Source organism: Peromyscus leucopus, chromosome 11 (genome assembly GCF_004664715.2).
Source record: "Peromyscus leucopus breed LL Stock chromosome 11, UCI_PerLeu_2.1, whole genome shotgun sequence".
NCBI classification, from domain to species: domain Eukaryota; kingdom Metazoa; phylum Chordata; class Mammalia; order Rodentia; family Cricetidae; genus Peromyscus; species Peromyscus leucopus.
In genome coordinates, this window is record NC_051072.1 from 20,646,183 (window position 1) to 20,666,255 (window position 20,073).

General features: G+C 48.8%; 1 protein-coding gene across 1 annotated transcript in view; it reads right to left on the bottom strand.

Annotated features, from left to right (window-relative positions):
- The window catches only part of Mtmr12 (myotubularin related protein 12), a 74,789-nt gene extending 55,152 nt beyond the window's left edge, over positions 1 to 19,637 (bottom strand). The window contains 1 exon segment of the mRNA XM_028884413.2: positions 19,423 to 19,637. The gene's annotated coding sequence lies outside the window, so the exon portion shown is untranslated.
- Positions 19,638 to 20,073: the final 436 nt, after the last annotated feature.

A 20,073-nucleotide genomic window follows, 5' to 3' on the forward strand; every position in this document is an offset into this window, starting at 1 on the left:
GCATATGGGAGATAAAGAAACAACAGACAGCTGGGTGGTGGTGGTGGTGGTGGTGGCGGCGGCGGCAGCGGCGGCGCGCACACCTTTATTCCCAGCACTGGGAGGCAGAGGAAGGCAGATCTCTGTGAGTTCGAGGCCAGCCTGGGCTACAGAGTAAGTTCCAGGACAGTCAGGACTGTTACAGAGAGAAGCCATTTCTCTGGGGTGGTGGAAAGGGTGGACAGGGGGAGTCGTTTAAAAAAAGAAACAATAGCTAGATGTGACCATTAGTATGGCTGGTATTGCCAAATGCTCTAACCATGGCACAGCATGGCAAGGAAAGAACACCCCCTTAAATGCTGCATGCCGTGTGTGGCACCAATCCAGACTGTCGCTCATGAAGCACATCCAGAAGAACCTCAGTAGGACGGCCAGCCTCCATGGACAGACCTGGCACCATTTCAGGATCTCACAACCAGTTTACCCAGCAGCCAGGGAGCCAGCGCCCTCTGGAGCCTTGTTCTTCGGACGGTGGAAGCTTGGAACCCATCTTGGTTTCTGAGACGGGCCAGGATTCTTCTCATGCCTCTGCACTTCCTGTCACTCTGGTGGTCACCGTCAGCTGTGTAATCGGCAAATGGTGACCTTCTTATTCCTAAAGCCATGAACTGTGACATCAAATTCCTCACAGAGAAGAAGTCATTTCTCACTGACCTTGTTAATATGCAAAGAGAAATGGCTCTACTGGTCACAATGAGACTTTTCAAAAGCTAACCCATTTCAAAGAAAGACAAATTTTCAACGTGTGTAAGTTACAAACGGCCTATATGCTCTGCCTGCACCTGTCACTGTCCCATTGAATAGGGACAAAGTTCGCTATAATGGTATAAAAGAAAAGCAGAACACTGTTGTCACCAGGGTCACAGTATGTCTTGGCTCGTAAAGCTAGGCAGTCTCAGGGGCACGGACTCAATTAGAACGGGGGTAAGATACAAACGAAGAGTGCTTCTGCAGGAGTGCAGGGTAAGAGCTGGGCTTTCTTCATCTCCAATTTCAATGTTTATCTCAGTGCTTTGGGGCATTCTTTCTGTTTTAATCTAAAAACAGGATAAGGGCATGAAAAATAAGTCCGCTGATTTCCGAAGCTTTTCTTCCACAGATCAAAAGGAGTTAGCTGCATCTGTTCCGGGTCCCACTGTGAGAATCAACTGTTCCTAGGGCCTGCAGCTGCCAGTACCCCCTCATCCAAGATAAACCCATGCTCAGCCAGAAGCACACCCTTTCTAGAAATGTCTACGCCAGACAAGATGAGATCTTGAGAACTGTCACCCAAAGAAGACGTACCCACAGAAACTCCCAGCACCACAAAGGTTGTTAATCTCATCTCTCCTGGGATCTGTTTCTGAGGAGTGGCCCCCAAATCACAGGGCTTCAGTATGGATGAGTCAGTACTTCATGCCATATGTTTGATAACAGAGTTGCAAAATGACCGTCTCTAATATGGAGCAACCCATTTCAACAAACACTGAAAGTCCTAAACTACCAAGTGCTGGGGACAAAGACGAATAAACTGGAGCTGGGGAAATGGCTCAGTGATGAAAGCAGTGGCCATACAACTATGAGGATCACAGTCTGGGTCCCCAGAACCCACTTAAAATAGCAGGTGGGTGTGGCGGCCTTGGAAGGTGGAAACGGGATCCCTTGGGCAAGCTGACTAACAAGACTGACTGAACTGGTGAGCCTGTCTGTCTTGAGGAGTAAGATGGAAGAGACTTGGGGATAATTCTCATCGACCTCAGTCCTACACACATGCAAACTCTCACACATGTGCCTACTCACATGCAAATATGCATAAAATCCTGTCCTATTCAGGGTCACTGTTGCTGTGATGAAACACGATGACCAAAAACAACTTGGGGAAAGGGGATTATCTGGCTGACACTTCCACATCAGTGCTCATCACTGAAGGAAGTCAGAACAGGAACTCAAACAGGGCAGGAACCTAATGCAGAGGCCATGCATAAGTGCTGCTTACTGACTTCTCCACAGCTTACTCAGCCTGCTTTCTTACAGTCCCAGGACCTCCTCCAGCCCAGGGGTGGCACCACTCACAGTGGGCTGGGCCCTCCCACGTCCATCACTATTTAAAAGGCCCTACAGGCTTGTCTGCAGCCAGGTCTTATGGAGACACTGTCTCAATTGAGGTTCCCACCTCTCAAATGACTCTAGCCTGGATGAAGCTATCATAAAACTAGCCATCACAACATACTAAAGAAAAAAAAGGAGAAAAGAATAATTTACTTCTTTGAAATTCAGACAAAAAAAAAATCATTGGCTTCTTGGATAATTGAGACAACAGTTACTAAAAGCCACATAAAAAAATCTATTGGCACATTTCATTTAATTTTCATGACTCTTAATTGCCCTTACTATTCTCATTGTTCAGATTGAAAAAAAAAAAAAGCCTGAGCCAGGAACAATACAATACAGTGGCCCTTCAGCCTCAGGAAAACAACTAAAGCTGTGTACGCTCTTACCTTGAATCCATCCTGCCTGTCCCCGAACCACCTCTCCTCAACACGGGGCAGACTCTTTCAGTTACTGAGCAGCCGTCCCTCAGGATCTACTCTAGTCCAGGCACAGCAAACACAGGGACGAGGCAGCCCACGCTCTCTACCTCTTCAGAGCACACCATGTCCAACACCACAGCAGCACAGCGTGGGTGCTGAAGGAGAGCAGGTAAAAGGGAGCCCAGCAAAAACACCTAACCACATTCGGAGAGGGTCCAGAATCTCAGAGCCCAGACGGGCCTCCATCAGACTGTGGAGCTGATGACCTTGAACTGTGATTCTCCTGCCTCAGCCTCCAGAGATCACGGGTGTGTGCCCTACCTCATCTGGATTCAGAAAGGGATTAAAGAAGACAGTAACCCTCGGAAAAGTGTCATTATCCTGAGACCCAAGCAATGAGCAGAGGTTAGATGTACGTAGAATGGCCAACACTCTTCCTCAAGTCCTTTTTCTGAGAAGGCCTTAATGCCTCTCTCTCCACAGGCCTTGTAGACAAGCACTCCCACTAACTGGGCTTCCGGGTGATTATCTGCAAACATTTCTTCATTCGAGATCTGTTGTCAGAGCTCCAGATCTAGACAGCCCAGCAGCCCCATGGACACTCACACAGCCATGTCCCTCAGTCCTGCCAACTCCTCACCACACCCACCCCTGACTCTTAGGAAGCTGCCTCCGTGGGGTCACTCCAGGAAGCAGGGGGTCATTCTTTAACTGCTGCCTGCTCCTCGGGTCCACGCTCTGCTTTCACAGCACATGCAGATCAACCCTCCCTAGCGCTCTCTTACTCAGGCCATCATCCTCTGTCACCTGCGTGCTCCTACGACGATGACCAAGTCTTATTGCCTCTGTGAGATCCCAGCCCCTGGGCATGTACTGAGACCACCCCATGCATACAGGTCCCCAACCCTGTCCACTCCACTATCCCCACAGTCCAGCTCCTTTGTCCAGCTGTCCCTGATCCAGCCTTCCTCACAAGACTGACAAGGGGCCCTTCTGGATACCGAAGGCACTCTATATGCTTCTGTTACAGTACTTCCCATACTTTACTGCAGTTATCTCTTACCTAGTCTGTCTCACCAAGAAATGATGGCAACTCAGGGCCTAGACTGTACCTTCATGGTTTTTTAGTTTCAGCTCCTACCCCTGACAGATAGAAAATTGTCAGTTAAAGTCTACTGGAAGAGCATATACATCAAAAAATACAAAAACAAGTAAGTTCTTCTCTGGGTAATATTCTTCAGTGCCAGGCGGAGTTATTGAAAGAATGAACTAACAGTTCTACTAAATTCCTAAGTGCAATAGTTAGGCTCTAGACTATCCACCCAAGTTCCTTATGTTAGAGGTCTGACTGCTGATCTGGTACCTATGTTAGAGGTCTGACTGCTGTCTGTACCTTTTAGGTCTGACTGCTGTCTGGTTCCTTATGTTAGAGGTCTGACTGCTGGTCTGGTTCCTTATGTTAGAGGTCTGACTGCTGGTCTGGTACCTTATGTTAGAGGTCTGACTGCTGGTCTGGTACCTATGTTAGAGGTCTGACTGCTGGTCTGGTTCCTTATGTTAGAGGTCTGACTGCTGATCTGGTACCTTATGTTAAAGGTCAGACTGTCTGGCGCTAATGGAAACCTGAAGTGATGTGGCACAGTGAACGTCTTTAGGCCTTCCCTCAATGCAGATGATGGGACCCTGATCCCTTCATGGACGAAGTCAGCAGTTTTGTCCCACCACACACTCCTACCACGATGTGCTACCTCATCACAGGAAGAAACCAGGTCAACAAATCAGGGACTAGACCCTCCAAACACATGAGCCAAAATCAACCTGAGCTTTTTACTAATCAGATCATTACCTCAGGTATATCACAGTGACAGAAAGCTCCCACTATGCATGTGGCTAGTGCCAGACGTTATCAAATTGCTCCCTGACCTGACTTCCGGAAACATTTTCTAGTTTCACTGAGAGAATAGGGGTACATTCAAGTCAGATTTTAAACACCAGTTTTCTCACTGATGATATAGACCAGAGCCTGGAGAACCCACAGTTAATCGACTGCAGGTTGCTAGAATCTTCCTGGAGATGCTTACGGAAGGACTGGCTCCCTCAGATGCAGCCTTACTGGCAGACCCATTCCCTGAGCCTTTGACTCAAAAAGCAGGGCAGGGCAATGGCTTTGCTGACCACAGCACCACTCTGCTAGCTATATACACTGCTTTTGGCCACCGCAGGCACCAATTACCCTGATAATAAACCAACAGAAGAGCATCTGAAGACAGATAGACAGACAGACATGCAGTGAGAAACTGACAATCTGTCTGGTTCAAGGTAACAACACCTCACAGATAACCACATGCCTGGCCTTTAAGAACTCTCCTGTTCACTCATTACATGAAGCAGTTTCAGTCAGAAGATGTCTTCATTTAAGAGGCTAGCTGGAGACTACCATTTCCAGACTAAGCATCTGCTGTCTACAAACATCTGAATGGAATTGTGTTGGTATTTATATGTCCACTCATAGATGTCTTGCCTGTGTCATTTATTTTCACATATGTGTCCAACCTTTGGACATTGATATCGTCATCTACAAACATGTTGAACAGCATTTACAATTAAGCTGGACCACAGTCCCTTGTGCTCCAGGTTGGACACACCTGTGAGTGTAAGGAATTTTCATCCCCACTTTACAGATAAGGCCAATAAAACTTCCAAAGGTTAAGTAATGCCAACCAAGGTTCCCACAGCTAAATAGATGAAGCTAGGGTTCACACACACCTCTCTCTCTCTCTCTCTCCTCTCTCTCTCTCTCTCTCTCTCTCTCTCACACACACACACACACACACACACACACACACACACACACACACACACAGGCTCCAGGCATCTAACAAGTCACAGGCTTAACAACTAACAAGCCCCTCTAAATAATGCTTCCCGGCAACTGCCTTCTGAGGTCCTATCCTAGTACCAGCTTCATGCATCATGCTCTTCCTGAAGCCACCAGAATTCAAGCAGACCGGTGAGGGGGTGGCACAGAGCTCGGCCTCAAGGGGCTTCTGGCTTTGCTGGGAAACTGACACACAGCAGTGGATAGGCAAGACAGAAGAAGAGCAGCCAACTGCACCAGCGAGGACCAGAGTCGCCTGCACTCTGCCCTACAGGGACAAAGAGAGGGAGACGCCGCCACGCAGAAAGACCCCAGAACACAGAGGGAAGGAAGGCGCTGAGCACTGCCCCCCAGCAGCTTTACACACCGCACCCCACTTGTTTCTCTTCGGAGTTTCTCATCTGGTTGCATTTGAAACTGCAGTAAGAAAGTCCCTCAAATTTTGAAGTTAAAAAAGAACGTCTCTCTCCCTTCCCAATCCATGACCTTCCCCGTCCCTGGGGCATATGTGAATCAATCTCCTGATTTTGTCGTTGTTCTTTTATTTTGTATATCTGAGGCTCAGAAGGGTCCCTTGGTGATGCATGTCTTTAAACCCCATACTCAGGAGGCAGCGGCAGGCAGAGCTCTGAGTTCAATGCCAACCTTGTCTATAGAGGACAGCCTGGGCTACAGAGAAACCCTGTCATAAAAACAAAACAAAACACCCTCTAAACTCAGGATTTTAATTCTCTAAATCCAGGAATCGAGACCTTGGGTCACACAGAAAAGGAACAGCCACGGGCCAGGCCTACGAAGCCAAGCTCAGGGTCTTACCAAAAGCACAGCAGGTAGGGTTCCGAGAGAGCCTTTCCTGTTAGACGGAGCTGACTGTAAAGGCCGCATAGACAGGGCTCTGAGGTGGGAAACAAACGGAAGCTGCACTGGACAGGGCCTCTCCTGCAGGGTCGTGCAGAGATCGCAAGGCAGTGCAGACAGGAAGCGGAAGATGCTCTAGACAGGGAGGTGGTAAGACAAATGAAGACACCCTCTGGGGTTGTGACTGCTGTAGCTTTCGGATGATGAGGGAAGAGGACTGTTGGGGCAGAAATCTGAGAGGCTGACTTCAGAGAGGGAAACCAGGCTGAACTGGGTCAGTGTAAGACTTCTCATGCCGTCCCGATCCCAGGCCTCCCCAAAGTCCTGGACATGGTTCTGATGCAGAAAGACAAAGACACTCCGAACTCCAGAGAGACGGCAAGGGCACAGGCAGGGAGGCCTGGGTGGACAGGAAGGGCGGCCACAGTGGGGGGATGGATGGCAAGCTCCCCCTAGACCTGCCAGGTCCTGGTCTGGCTAGTTCTTCTCATCCTCAAAACAAGCCTCCAGGAAAGACAGCGGTACAAATTGTACAGCGAGATGTCTCAAAGACGTGACAGCCCCAGGTCTAAGGTCACCATCAAGTGGCTAACTCCAAACAGGAAACCTACAGAATCAGGGGTTTGTCCACAGGATCAGGGCATCTCCTTCCCATCCCACTTCCTGAGGCTCAGCTCAGGAAAGGCAAATGCACGAACAGGTACACGTGTGTGCGCTCTCTCTCTCTCTCTCTCTCTCTCTCTCTCTCTCTCTCTCTCTCACACACACACACACACACACAACTGCAGTTTCTGAGGTAGTAAGGAATAACTACGGTTAACATATAAGCCTGGGGGTGTAGCTCAGTGGTAGCACACTTGCATACCATAAGTGAGGCCCAGGTTCAATACCAGCACCAAAAACATAAAAATTAAAAAAAACAGTAACAGTATCTACCATGTACTGTTAACAGCTTTGTATGAATCCCTTCATGCAAGACTAGCAGCATCCTTTTGAATTACACAGTATTAGTATGATTCCCACTCACAGGTCAGAACACTGAGGCTCCCTGATGTTAATACGTTGACAGTAATGATGGTCCTTCTTGGATGTGCTCAAGGGCTGGCAGAAAGGTGACAGGTGGCAGTACTGGGCTGGCACTGCTCTATAACCTTAGCTGGGGGGTGATTAACAGCAGCTGCAGGCACATATGGTGCTGCCTTCTGTGACTCACTCGCCATCATCTTCCCCAGAAAGCTCTATGTTGCTTGAATAACTGGGAGGAGTTAAAAGCCTTGGAACAAGGGGCACATGGAGTTTGCCTGTCGGCTTCATCAGAGCCGGACTGACCTAGTGGTAACGAGTCCTTCCAGAACCGGACATGTTCCTGCAGACTTACTCCTTTTTCACTGTCACGCAGAGACGCACATGCTGGTACAGGATGGGGACAGAGGCCGCACTGCACACTCCCAGCACACCTGGAAGCTTTCAAGCTGTACCTCTTGTCTGCCTGTCTTACCAGCCCCTGCTTCCCACACCAAATCCCCCTGTATGACTGACCTTTCCAAGTCCCACACAGCCTTCACACAAGCCGGCTGCTGTGTGAAGCCTCCTCTGCTGTGGGCATTCTGGGCATGCCTCCCTCTTAGGCAGGCGGCTCCTACCTCCGTGCTTAGAGCCATCTGGAGACCTGCTGTCCCGCCAACACAGTGTGCAGCTCCTGCGTACACGGTTGCTTTGGGTTCCTAATTTTAACCAGTGTTGAGCGATGGTGAGTACACAAAGATGTTGAACAAATAAAGAATCTTCCAGTTCTAGCTATTATTAATAATAAGAGCATCTATAAGCCATCAGGCATCGACCACAAGGGCAGTATGGAGCCAAATATTCAACCTGTATTTCTTCTTATCCCCAAAATAAGCCTGAGGGAAGATACCTATCCATGTCACAGGAGAGGAGAAGAGACAGAAAGGTGAATTCCATGTCTAAGGTCACATCAAGTGACTGGTCCAGAACCAGAAACCTCTAGGATCATAGGTTGAAGCTCTTGTGTGAGATCATGGCACCTTCTTCCCATCCCCAAATTCCTACTATTACCAGTTTATTCCTCAGCTATCTCTCTGTTCTGGTCGGTCACAGTGGCAACCTTACCCACAACACTTTGACAGACTCCCAGGTACCTCACAGTACCACTGCCTTCTGTCTGCCACACACTGACTGGCAGACTGAGTCACACCATACTTAGGCACAACACCCAGGGGGTACGGGGGTTTCTCTTGTCACTCTGGGTCATGCTACTCACTCAGCAGGTAGAAAACGACAATATTTTATAACAAAAAGGGAATGCCGGGAGTGATGGCACACACCTTTAATCCCAGCACTCGGGAGGTAGAGGCAGGTGGATCTCTGTGAGTTCAAGTCCAGCCTGTCTACAGAGTAAGTTCTAGAACAGCCAGGGCTGTTACACAGAGAAACCCTGTCTCAAAAAACAAAACAAAAGAACAAAAAGGAGGGAAAAAAACAAAAAGCGTAAAAAATTAAGTTGGGCGAGTGGCCTTGAAGCTAACTAACCTAAGCAAGCTGAGGCAGAGCGAGGAGGCAGGGCCCTGAGCGGTGACAAGGAGGCAGGTGGTAGGCAGAGGTGGAGAGGTCAAGAGAGGGTAGCGAAGGGAAAAGCATGAGGTAGAGACGCGAAGCCCAGACAAGGAGGCTCTGGACACAAAGCTGAGGTACCTGCCAGTGGCTTCCCCACAGCCTGAGTCCCAGACCCTCCTCTTTAACAGTGTCCTCCACCACAGACTGGAGACAGGGGATGTGTGCTCACAGACCAGGAGGGAAGGAACCATTCTCTTCCCAGCACGGGACACAGGAGGAAAGTGACCTGAAGGGATTGGGCTGTATGTCTAGAGACGGCATCGACACAGGGAGACTTCTTTATTTGAAAAACTGGGTTCAGCCAAGTGGTGGTGCACACACCTTTAATCCCAGCACTTGGGAGGCAGAGCCAGGCCTGAGTTCGAGGCCAGCCTGGTCTATAGAGTGAGTTCCAGGACAGCCAGGGCTACACAGAGAAACCCTGTCTTGAAAATAAACAAACAAACAAAAACAAGAAAGGAAGGAAGGAAGGGAGGGGAGGGAGGAGGGAGGGAGGGAGGGGGGGGGGGGGGGGGGGGGGGAGGGGGGGGGAGGGAGGGAGGGGAGAGGAGAGGAGAGAAAAGAAAAAAGGTGGGTTCATTTTTTTCAGGCTGTTCTCAGATTTTTGGTATGTACTGCTTTGTTTTGCTTTGTTTTTTGAAACACAAACTTATTATGTAGCAAAGACTGGCCTTGGACTCACTGTATAACCTTCATGAGCTGCCCTCCTCTTGCCTTCATTATTAAGGTGCGTAGCATACAGGCTAGAACCACAGCACCATGTCCTTAGGTGTTTTTAAACTCCTAGCAAAGGCAAATCTCAACACCCAGCAGGTCAGGCCCACTGTCTGAAACAGAGGCTGGGAACCTGACCTTAGAGAAAGGTAGGCAGGCCACTCTAGCCAGAGCCGCATTGCCTTCATCCACACTTAAGCCCTGACATCTGGGCTCCCTTCACCAAAAGTAAGCAATAGAGGAGGTAAGGGCCATCTGGGAAAGGCTACCTACCACCCCAGGTGATCCAGGATGGACACAAGAGACAAACGGGTACTATCTAGGCCCCTGGAGTAACTGTAAGCCCAGACACCACACACGGTCTTGTAAACGCCTTTGAAATCAACACACGTCATTTTATTTTGCTTAAGCTAATTGTGACTTCACTTGCTTCACTCATACCTTAAATGAGTCACTGGACACATGTGATAAATGGACAAAATTTGGCCTTTGACAGAAAGGCCTGAGCAGAGGAAAACTCAGTCAGTCTATACCACACAACGAAACTAGCAGAAACTAGAAAAACGCTGACAACTGTGTTCTCGTTAGGTCAGAATTTTAAATATAATCAAATCATTCTCAAATGTATAAAGGAACAAAAAAAAAAAGGAAAAGGAACTTTTAGAGATAGTGAAAAAGACTCCAATAGTTACCACAATAAACTTGCCTGTCACGGCACCATGGCAACCACCACAACAAAACACTCCACTTACTAACACCTTAGCCAGAAAGAGTTCTGTCCTCTAAGATGAGTGAGCAAGCACTGTACGGAACACCCCAGTGGCTGAATAACAATGACGATGATGATGATGACAATGATGATGATGAGGAGGAGGAGGAGGATAATATAATAAAACATATACTTATTGAAGGCTATGTGCCAAGAATTCCACCCAGGCCTTCCCAAGAGCAGTCAAGAGTTAATGGTCACGAATTGTCACAGACCTATGGTATAAGAAGGCTGTTACTATCATTCCAGTTCTCCGGCTGGAAAACAAGAGAAGCTTAAAGGAGCTGGCCTCCCCTGCTAGCACGCAGACACTGACAAGCTTTTGCTTTCTGTAGTAATGTGTCACAAGGTGGCACGCAGGGATGGGGTGGGCTCGGGTGGCCTTCCACCTCACTTCTCTGTCTTCTTCCCAAAGCAACAGAAGACTAGAGGTTAAAAGATTGTTCTAGTTCAAAGCCAGACATGGCCTTCCAGCCCCTGGGAGGCTAATGCAGGAGCATCACCCAGGGTTTGAGGCCAGCCTGGGATACCCAGTTTGTTCCAGGTCAAATCTTGGCCAAAATACCACATGCATGAACAACTAAAAATAAAATATCAGGGCTGGAGAGATGGCTCAGTGGTTAAGAGCACCTACTGCTCTTCTTAAGGACCTGAGTTCCATTCCCAGCACCCGCATCAGGTGGCTCACAACTACCTGTAACCCCAGCTCCAGGGGGAACAACTCTGACCTCTGTGGAAATACCCACACACATACAGATAATTAAAACAGAACTTAAAAATAAAATACAGAGGCAGGCAGATCTTTGTGAGTTCGAGGCCAGCCTGGTCTACAGAGCGAGATCCAGGAAAAGGCGCAAAGCTACACAGAGAAACTCTGTCGCGAAAAACCCAAAACAATAAAAAATAAAAAATAAAATCCATTCTGCAGGGCATGGTGGTGTACAGCTTTTATCTCAGCACTTGGGAAGTAGAAAGGCATATCTCTGTGAGCTCAAGACCAGCCTGGTCTATATAGTAACACCCTATCTCAAATAAAAATAAAATCTTTTTTTTTTTCTTCTTGAGATAGGGTCTCACTATGTAGCCCTGGCTGATCCAGAACTATGTATACAGACCAGACTGGCCTCCAAGTCACAGAGATTCACCTGCCTCTGCCTCAGAACTTAGCTGGCTAAAATAAATCTTAAACCAACAACAAAGTAACCACATGCACCTGCCGTGAACACCTACCTCTGCTATTTCCTAACTGCACAGAAGTCCCCAGGTGGGTGCCACCATGAGCGGCCTTGAGCATAAGCCTAGTAAAGTGAAGAATGCAGCTTCAAAGGCTGCAAACCTACGGATGAGAGACAAAGGCAATTTCCTGCTGTTAAAACAGCTTGTACATACTCTACGAATATGGCACCGCACCATCTTCAAATTTGACAACCACATGCAGCCCAGAAAGTTTTACACACCTGCATTGTAACCACAAGACACATACATGCACACATGTACACACAGACAAGGACTGGACAGGCTCCTGAGTGGAATCACTACTGTATTTGTGGTACCATGCCTACTGGTAATCCTACTTTTCTAACTTCCAAACTGTAACTTTGTTACACTGCTTTTATCATAGTAAGATATATGCATAGTAAGATATATGTGATTTTTCTGGTTTATTTAAAGGGGAAAAAAATCTGCCTGAAAACCAGATTCTTTCTGAAACCACTTGTCCCATGGGATGACTCCATGCAGAACAGTCAGGGCATCCAACATCCTGCTGAGGGCATGCAGAAAAGAATAACAGCGTTAACCTTGTAACCATGAGCGCCCCGCATCCTAAGGGCCTGACAGGAGGCCTGCTGCTTAGACGTTGTCCTTCGGGTGCTGGGATCGAACCCCGGCCCTTGCACATCTACCACTGACAGAGCTTCGCTGCAGCCCTGACAGGAACCCTGGAGATGGCAGGCAGGAGGGTGTGGAGGACGATCTGGCTTTAAGGGGATGGCAGCACGTGGCAGCTGTTTGCTCAGAATGCAGGAAGTGCTGCTTGGCAGAGCCTGCAGATGCACCATCTGCAAGTTCTATGGCGTTGGATCTGACCCAGGGAGATGCCACAGGAAACACATGGAGGAGGAAAAAACAAAAGCAGAAGCTTGGACAGATCATCAAACTAAAGCCACAGCTAAGAAAGTGATTATTTTAGGAAGAACTTTTAATGTCCTTCTATGGCCACTGCCAACTTCAAGGTAATGTGGTGGGGACAAGGAGGATACAGCTCAGCGCTAGAGTGCTTGCCTAACATATGCAGGCCTTGGGTTCAATCCCCAGCCCAATTAATTTAATTATAATAAATAATAAACATTTACTAAGGGAAGGGGGGCCGGACTGTATATTTTAATATCACCATTAACAGAAGAAAAGCAGTGTGTCTCACACATAGATGGCAAGCATTGAATGCATTAAAAGTCAAGAGTGGGGGCGGGCAGTGGTGGTGCACAGCTTTAATCCCAGCCTGGCAGAGCCAAGTGGATCTTTGTGAGTTCGCAGCCAGCCTGGATAGACTACAGGGCGAGATCCAGGACAGGCACCAAAACTACATAGAGAAACCCTGTCTTGGGGGAGGCGGGGTAGACCAGAGGGGAAAGTTTCTACATTTAAAAAAAAAGTTGAAAATGGAGAAAAAGCTATGGAGTTATAGATTTAAAAAAAAAGGGGGGGGGCGGTGAGCAAGATCATCAAGATGGCTGAGTGAGTAACTGTACTTGCCTCCAAGCCTGACACCATGAGTTCAATTCCTGGGGCCTACACTGTGGAAGGAGAAAATCAATTCCTCAAAGTTGTCCTCTATTCACAGGTTGGGGTGTGCACATGAGAGCCTGTATGTGTGCATGCACTAAATTTTAAATGTAAAAACAACAAAAAGCAGTGCATCTAAGCCAGATGGTGGTAGTCTCCACCTTTAATCCTAGCACTTGGGAGGCAGAGGCAGATGGATCTCTGAGTTTGAGGCCACCCTGAACTACAGAGCAAGTTTCAGAACAGCTAGGTTACAGAGAGAAACCCTGTCCCCCAAAAAGCAACAACATATAAAACAAACAAACAACAAAAATCATGAAAAAAAAAAAAAAGGAAGTAATGCATCTAAATTTTGCCTTAAAGTATTTTTCCTGCCAGGGCTGAGGCAGAATGTCTGTTTTCGGATAAGCTAACTTCTTCTTCATAGTATTTATCCATCAAAGTCATCAAAGTAAGCAATCTGTCTCAAGCTGGCCATGGTAGTATACATCTGTAATCCTAGCACTCAGGGGGTTAAGGCAAGACGATCATGATTTCCAAGCTAACCTGGTCTACACGGAGTTCAAGGCTAGCTGGAACTACATAGGGAGACACTGTCTCAAAATAAACATAAAACAAAATGTCTTAAGTTTCATGGTGTCTATTTTGCAGACCACTAAAGCCCCACTGGATGCCTGGAATGCTTGGTACATACAGGAGATGCTGAGCAAACATCTTCTGCTGACCTGGAAAATGAGGCCTCTAGAGACTAGAATAGCCAAGAGGCCCCTGTACCTGCTCAGTAAGTCTCAGATCAGCATCTAATAAAAGCCAAGGAGAAACTCTCATGGAAAGACACAGTGAGAAAGCACAGTAGTGCACCCACAGTCAGATGCGGACAAGCTTGTTCTGCAAATGAACATTCCCTGAATTCAGCAGGGCGGTGGTGGCGCATGCCTTTACCCCAGCATTTGGGAAGCAGAAGCAGGCAGATCTCAATGAGTTCGAGGTCAGCCTGGGCTACACAGCCAGCTCCAGGACTGTTATATAGAGAAACCCTGTCTTGGGAAAAAAAAAAAAAGAAGGAAAGAAAATTCCCTGAATCCACAAAAACAAGGAGAAAGAGAATGAGACACAGAATCAGAACATCCAGGTTTAAATACTGTATGACAGGATCAAACGGTTACAAATACAGGATCATAGGTTCACTTCTCACAAAGAATGCCTTTGTTTCCCTGGGGGATAAAGAGAAAATGCACAGTTCTTACAACTTAAAAAAAAAAAAAAATCCGTTTCCATCTTTCTTGCCTTTTCTCCCTGTCTTAGTGTTTCTGCTGCTGTGATAAAACACTTTGACCAATAGCAACTAGAGGAAGAGAGGCACCCTTCCAGGTCACAGTCCATCACTGTAGGACTCTGTGGAGGAGTGCTGCTTCTTGGCTTGCTCCTAACGGCTTGCTCAGCCTGCTTTCTTACACTCCTCAAGGCCATACAGAACCTCTCCTGAGTTCCTATGGGCCTGGCTAGGCCCTGTCACTGCTGGCTCCCTAGGAGACAGTTCTTTGTCCAGCAATCCTGCTGTGCCCATATGCGAGAGCATTTAACCTTGCAGAGCCTCAGTGTACACATCTGTAAAATGGAGGCCAAATTATGTTTTCTTCCCAATCTAAAAAATGCACAAAACGTTACTGGTACTATGGTTAGTGTATCCAAATCAAACACTGACTAAACTCCAGGAGCAAGTACGTTTTCACCATATTCGGAATGCCATGTACAAATGGGTGTGCGTGGCAGCACTGTAAGAGCTAACGTTTTCCAGGTGGGTTTTAAAGAACACATAAGCACGATGAAGCTTTCTGTTTGGCACTCTATCACAATGGAGGCACTTCTGTCAAAGTGGATCTTCCTCCTAGTACTGTCTGGTTGTCCTTTCTGTAGAAGCTTCCAGGCCCAGTCGCTGACCATATCCAATCATTAAAAAGGGGCTGGGGAAATGACTCAGCAGGGAAGAATACTTGTTGCTCCTGCAGAAGACCTGGATTTGGTTCCCAGCACCTAAAGGGTGACTCAGAACCCTCTCTAACTCCAGTTCCAGGGGATCAGAGGACCTCTTTAGACCCCCTTGGGCACCAGGGAAACATGTGGTACATATTATTCAAGGAAAACACTCACACACATAAAATCAATCTTTTTAAAAATGCCAAGGTAGGGGCTGGAGAGATGGCTCACAGGTTAAGGGCACTGACTGTTCTTCCAGAGGTCCTGAGTTCAATTCCCAGCAACCACATGGTGGCTCACAACCATCTGTAACGAGATCTGGTGCCCTCTTCTGGCCTGCAGTCATACACGCTGTATACATAATAAATAAATAAATCTTAAAAAAAAAAAAAAAAGAAAACCTTTCTAAAAAATGCCAAGGTAGCTTAGCAAAGAGCTGGTAAATTTGAAGAATCAGAACTGTCTGTCACTTAGCCTCAGTTTCTAAGTACAGAATCATCCCGTCTGAAGATCAGCTACTTCAGCTGTTTGTGCTACCCTGCCTCTCCCATCGCTGCGTCTCCACTGAAGAACAAAGGCCTAACTGTACCTTCACCACTGATATGGAGAGATGTTTACAACACGCATCTTTGGTGAAAAAAGGCAGCTGAGAATATGACTGGTAATATTAATTCCATTTTGGTAAGTTAGCAAGTTTGTCATGTTTTATTTATTTAGAGAGTGTGTGTACATGTGTGGGCGCACACATGCCACAGTGTGGAAGTTGAAGGACACCTTGTGGAAAATGGGTCTCTCCTTCCGCATCATTTGGGCCCCATGGATTGAACTCAGGTCCTCGGGCTTGGCAGCGAGGTCCTTTACCCACCGCACCACCGCCTCAGCATAAATTTATGACGTGGGTGGCTAGCACCAAATCCAGACTTTTTTTTTTTTAAGATTCGTTTTAATATCTTTGAAAGAGAGAGAGAGAGAGAGTGAACGTTTGCCACAGGTGTTGTGAGGTGCCATTGTTGGTGCTAAGAACTGAACTTGGGTCCTCTGCAAGACCGAACAAGCAGCACAAGTTTCTAACATCTACTTAATTTTTTGTGTAACTCCATCTGACTTTTCTACAGTGAACACTTTTGGTGCCTGACATTAAAATTCAAACAGGTGTCCATTCTCACATGAAAAGTGGTTTTGTACTCAAAGTATCACCAGCTGCGTCCCTGGAACATAGCTCAACATGTCTGCTGCACGATGCCAGACACCCTCTGCAACCTGTGCCTGAGGCTGGGCTGGGGTAGGGGTGCTGAGATGTTTCTAGGCATCAGCTATTAAATAGCAAGGTGGCCCCGACTCCTGCCTCCTGTCCACCTCAACTTTCACAACCACTAGCTTCCCGCTAACTAGTAACCCTCTCTCTGAAGAGATGACAAAACGTGACCAAAGGTCCTAAACCATGGTTCAGGATTTTACCTGCCACACTCCCTTGGAGAATCAATGGCAAAACCACTCAGTTACTCAGGCAGAGATCCAAAGGCTGGAGTTAACTATTACCCTGCACTTTAGGCTATCCAATGCGAGGTCCAATATCCACTTTGGACCAGCAGGCGAGGGGGGGAAAGGATCATGTTTAACAACTTCATCTTCAAATACTTTATCGAATGCTTTTGAATAGAAAGTGCTGACCCAGCCAGGCGATGGTGGCGCACGCTTTTAATCCCAGCACCTGGGAGGCAGAGCCAGGCAGATCTCTGTGAGTTCGAGGCCAGACTGATCTACAGAGTGAGATCCAGCACAGGCAAAGAAACCGGCTTGGGGGGGGGGGAGGAAAGAAAAGAAAGTGCTGACCCTTGATAGATTCTATTCTGGCTTACTGAAGCTGCCTTTGCAAGTTCCACGATCTGATCCAGACTTATCACCAGGAGCTGGCATCATTACGCTACAAGGTGTAAAGGTTCTGCCAACTTAGTCACCCCTCAACAAGGAAGCATCTGAGAAACTGCAAGTTTATCAACTAGGAAAGGCTAGTACGAAGAAAGAGGTGATGGGCTGGGGATGCGGCTCAGTGGTAGAGCACTTGTTTATCCCAGTGGAGGCCCTGGAGTCTCTCTCCAGAACTGCACAAAGGAAAAAAGTCACACCATCTGGGATGGGGCCTCTTCAGAGTGGGGTAGTTCAGGGTGGTACAGCTAAGGACCAAAACTAAAATGCACGCATACCCTCAGGACACACAAGAACCACAGCAGTAGAGATGAAGGGGAGTAGAAATAGTGGGTGCCAGTCTTCATAAAAGTGTTTTGAGGCTCCCACTGGGTGAACCAAGAGAGTATCAGACTCAGCAGGGCTCTGAGCCCCGTAAGCAACTCTCAGGGCTGCTCATCCATTTCTGGTAGCGTGATGGCTAAGCAAAGCTATCTACTTCCAAATAAACTGCTTTCTCACCTCCTCCTACCATTATCTTTTAATAAACCATGCCCAGAAGTTGAAAAACGTCATCCAGCACCACCAACTGCAACAAAGGCTCACAGCATCACCACAGCACTGTTTTAAGTGCAAAAGCACCAAGTGCCTTCTAAAAAGACTCAAACTGTGACCACAGTGAGCTGAACCACTCACCCACCACCTTTCCCACCACCTCTCAGAGGAAACATAGCAGAGCCTGTGGGCAAAGAGCGCACTTTCAGATGAAGGATTTGAGCATCCTTGAACTCTGGCCACACTTCGGAAGACTTCCCACTTGCCATTAACGCTCACAAAATAAGAAAGGTTCGAATCGGTTACCTTTCAACTAGGGTGCTATCAAAGAAAAGACAATGAGCAGCTGACCACATTGCCTCTAGGGGATACAGGGAGAGACTGGTGAAAACATAAGATGACCCTGCCTCTCTATCAAGTTCTGACAGAGGAAGTGGTTTTTATTTGAAAATTAAAACTAAAAATAGGACCCATTTTAATACTCTCCACTTGATTTCAAGACATATGCAAAGGCTGCTAGGCCCCAGGTCTCTGACTTTACATCACTGCCCACCTGTTTTCCACCTTAACAGGAGTGAAAACTGGGAGGCACTGAATCTGGCAAAGCATCTACCCGCATACTGCTGATCTAACTGCAAAAGTTGGGCACGGTAGTACTGCCTTTAGCCCCAGCACTCAGGAGGCAGAGGCAGGCAGATCGCTGTGAGTTCGAGGCCAGCCTGGTCTACATAATTGAGTTCCAGGACAGCCAAGCCTACAAGACAGAGAGACTCTGTCTCCAATAAACAAACAAAATTGCAGAAGCAGAAAAAACACAACCTTCACAAATCCAAAATGAGAAGGTGTCTATTCAAAGATAAAGAAGCCTCAGAAGTCTTCAGCATGGCTAGGAGTTCTGATCTCTCCAACCCCCTCCCTGTGTCTTCTTATCTGGAAACACTGTCAAAGGGCAGCCTTCCCTGGGCGGTCCAAGATGCCTTACCTAGACCACTCTCCTCTGGTACCTAGCATCTTCCCAGTCTTGACTGAAATACCACCTCTGCAAGAGTGAAAGGACGCCTTTCCCCATTATCTTCTAAACACCCTACAATTAACTTATGTATAACGTTTACTCTGTTTCTCTTTTTACGTAAGCTCCCGGGAAACGCGATCTTTGTTCTGTTCACTGATACTCATCACGAGCGTTCAGGGTCGTACCTGGCACACAGTCAGGCGGCTCGGAAAGTATTTCCCGAATAAATGCACTTCTTGACTAAAACTGCACCGACTGGAAGGGAGGAGATAGAATGGGAAGAAGCGGGAGAAGGATTCTCTGGGGAGAGACCGAAAGAGGCCAGGGCCGACCCACATTCCCTACAGCGGCGCCGGCGGGAGGCAGTGCACCACGTCCCGCCAGCGGCATCAAAGGGCACCAAAGGCAGGGGGGGATCCGCGACAGAAGAGCTCTCAAAATTCACGGGGGAAAGTCCAGGGCAAGAGCATACCCACCAGGCTGCGGGCTGCTGAAGGAAGCCCTCAGGGGTCCCGACTCGCAGCCCTTCTGCTCCCCTCCCCTCCGGATACCTGGGGCGCCCGGGGCCGCAGGACCTCCCGGACTCCGGCTCCCGCCCATAGGCGCGGTAACGAGATCCAGGGCCCTGCCCCAGCACCTGCACGGCCAGCCGCAGGGGTCCGGGCCGCGGCCCGCCCGGAGGCCCCAGGGCGTCCTGCCGCTCCGCCCCGCCCGGCACCCGGGCAGGAAGCGCCCCTACCCCGGCCGCTCCACCCGCCACCGCGCTCGCCCGCCGGCGCTCTCTCACCTCGGGCGCACGTACGATACGAAGGAAGGCTTGGGCGCCTTGGTGCCGCCGCCCCCGCCGACTCCCCCTTTCCCCAGCATTCCCCCGCCTTGCGAAGCAGCGACGCGCGGCAGCAGAGGCGGCGGCTCGGGCTCGGGCTCCGGCAGCGGCGGCGGCCACCAGCACCAGCGGCCGGGGCTCCGCCCATCCCTAGGGCCGCGGCGGCCGCGGTTCCGCCCGCATCCGGCTCCGCCGCTGACACCGTTCGCCCCGCCCAGGCCGCGCGCCCCGCCTACCGACCGCGGGACACGCCCACTGCCGCTCCCTCGCCTCTCAGGCTGCGAGGTCCCGCCCACAGCCCTGGGGGCCGGCCACGCCCACCCGAGCGTCTGAGCCAGTCTCCTGGCGGGCTCTGGTCGGCTGTCGGAGGCAGAGCCCGCCCCCCCGGGGCGTCCTCTGATTGGCACGGGGCACTACCTGAAGAGATATTTGCTCTAGCCAATCCCGAGAGCGTTCTCTCCGGACTTCACCACGATTGGATAGCGAGAATGTCGCCGTTTGTCCAATGATCGTGCGGTCACTAAGTTGTTGCAGGCAGCCCTTCAAACCCCTTTGCTTTATTTATTTTGCCTGCAGCTTTGAAATTCAGCATCCGAAAGCCTGCTGAACAGA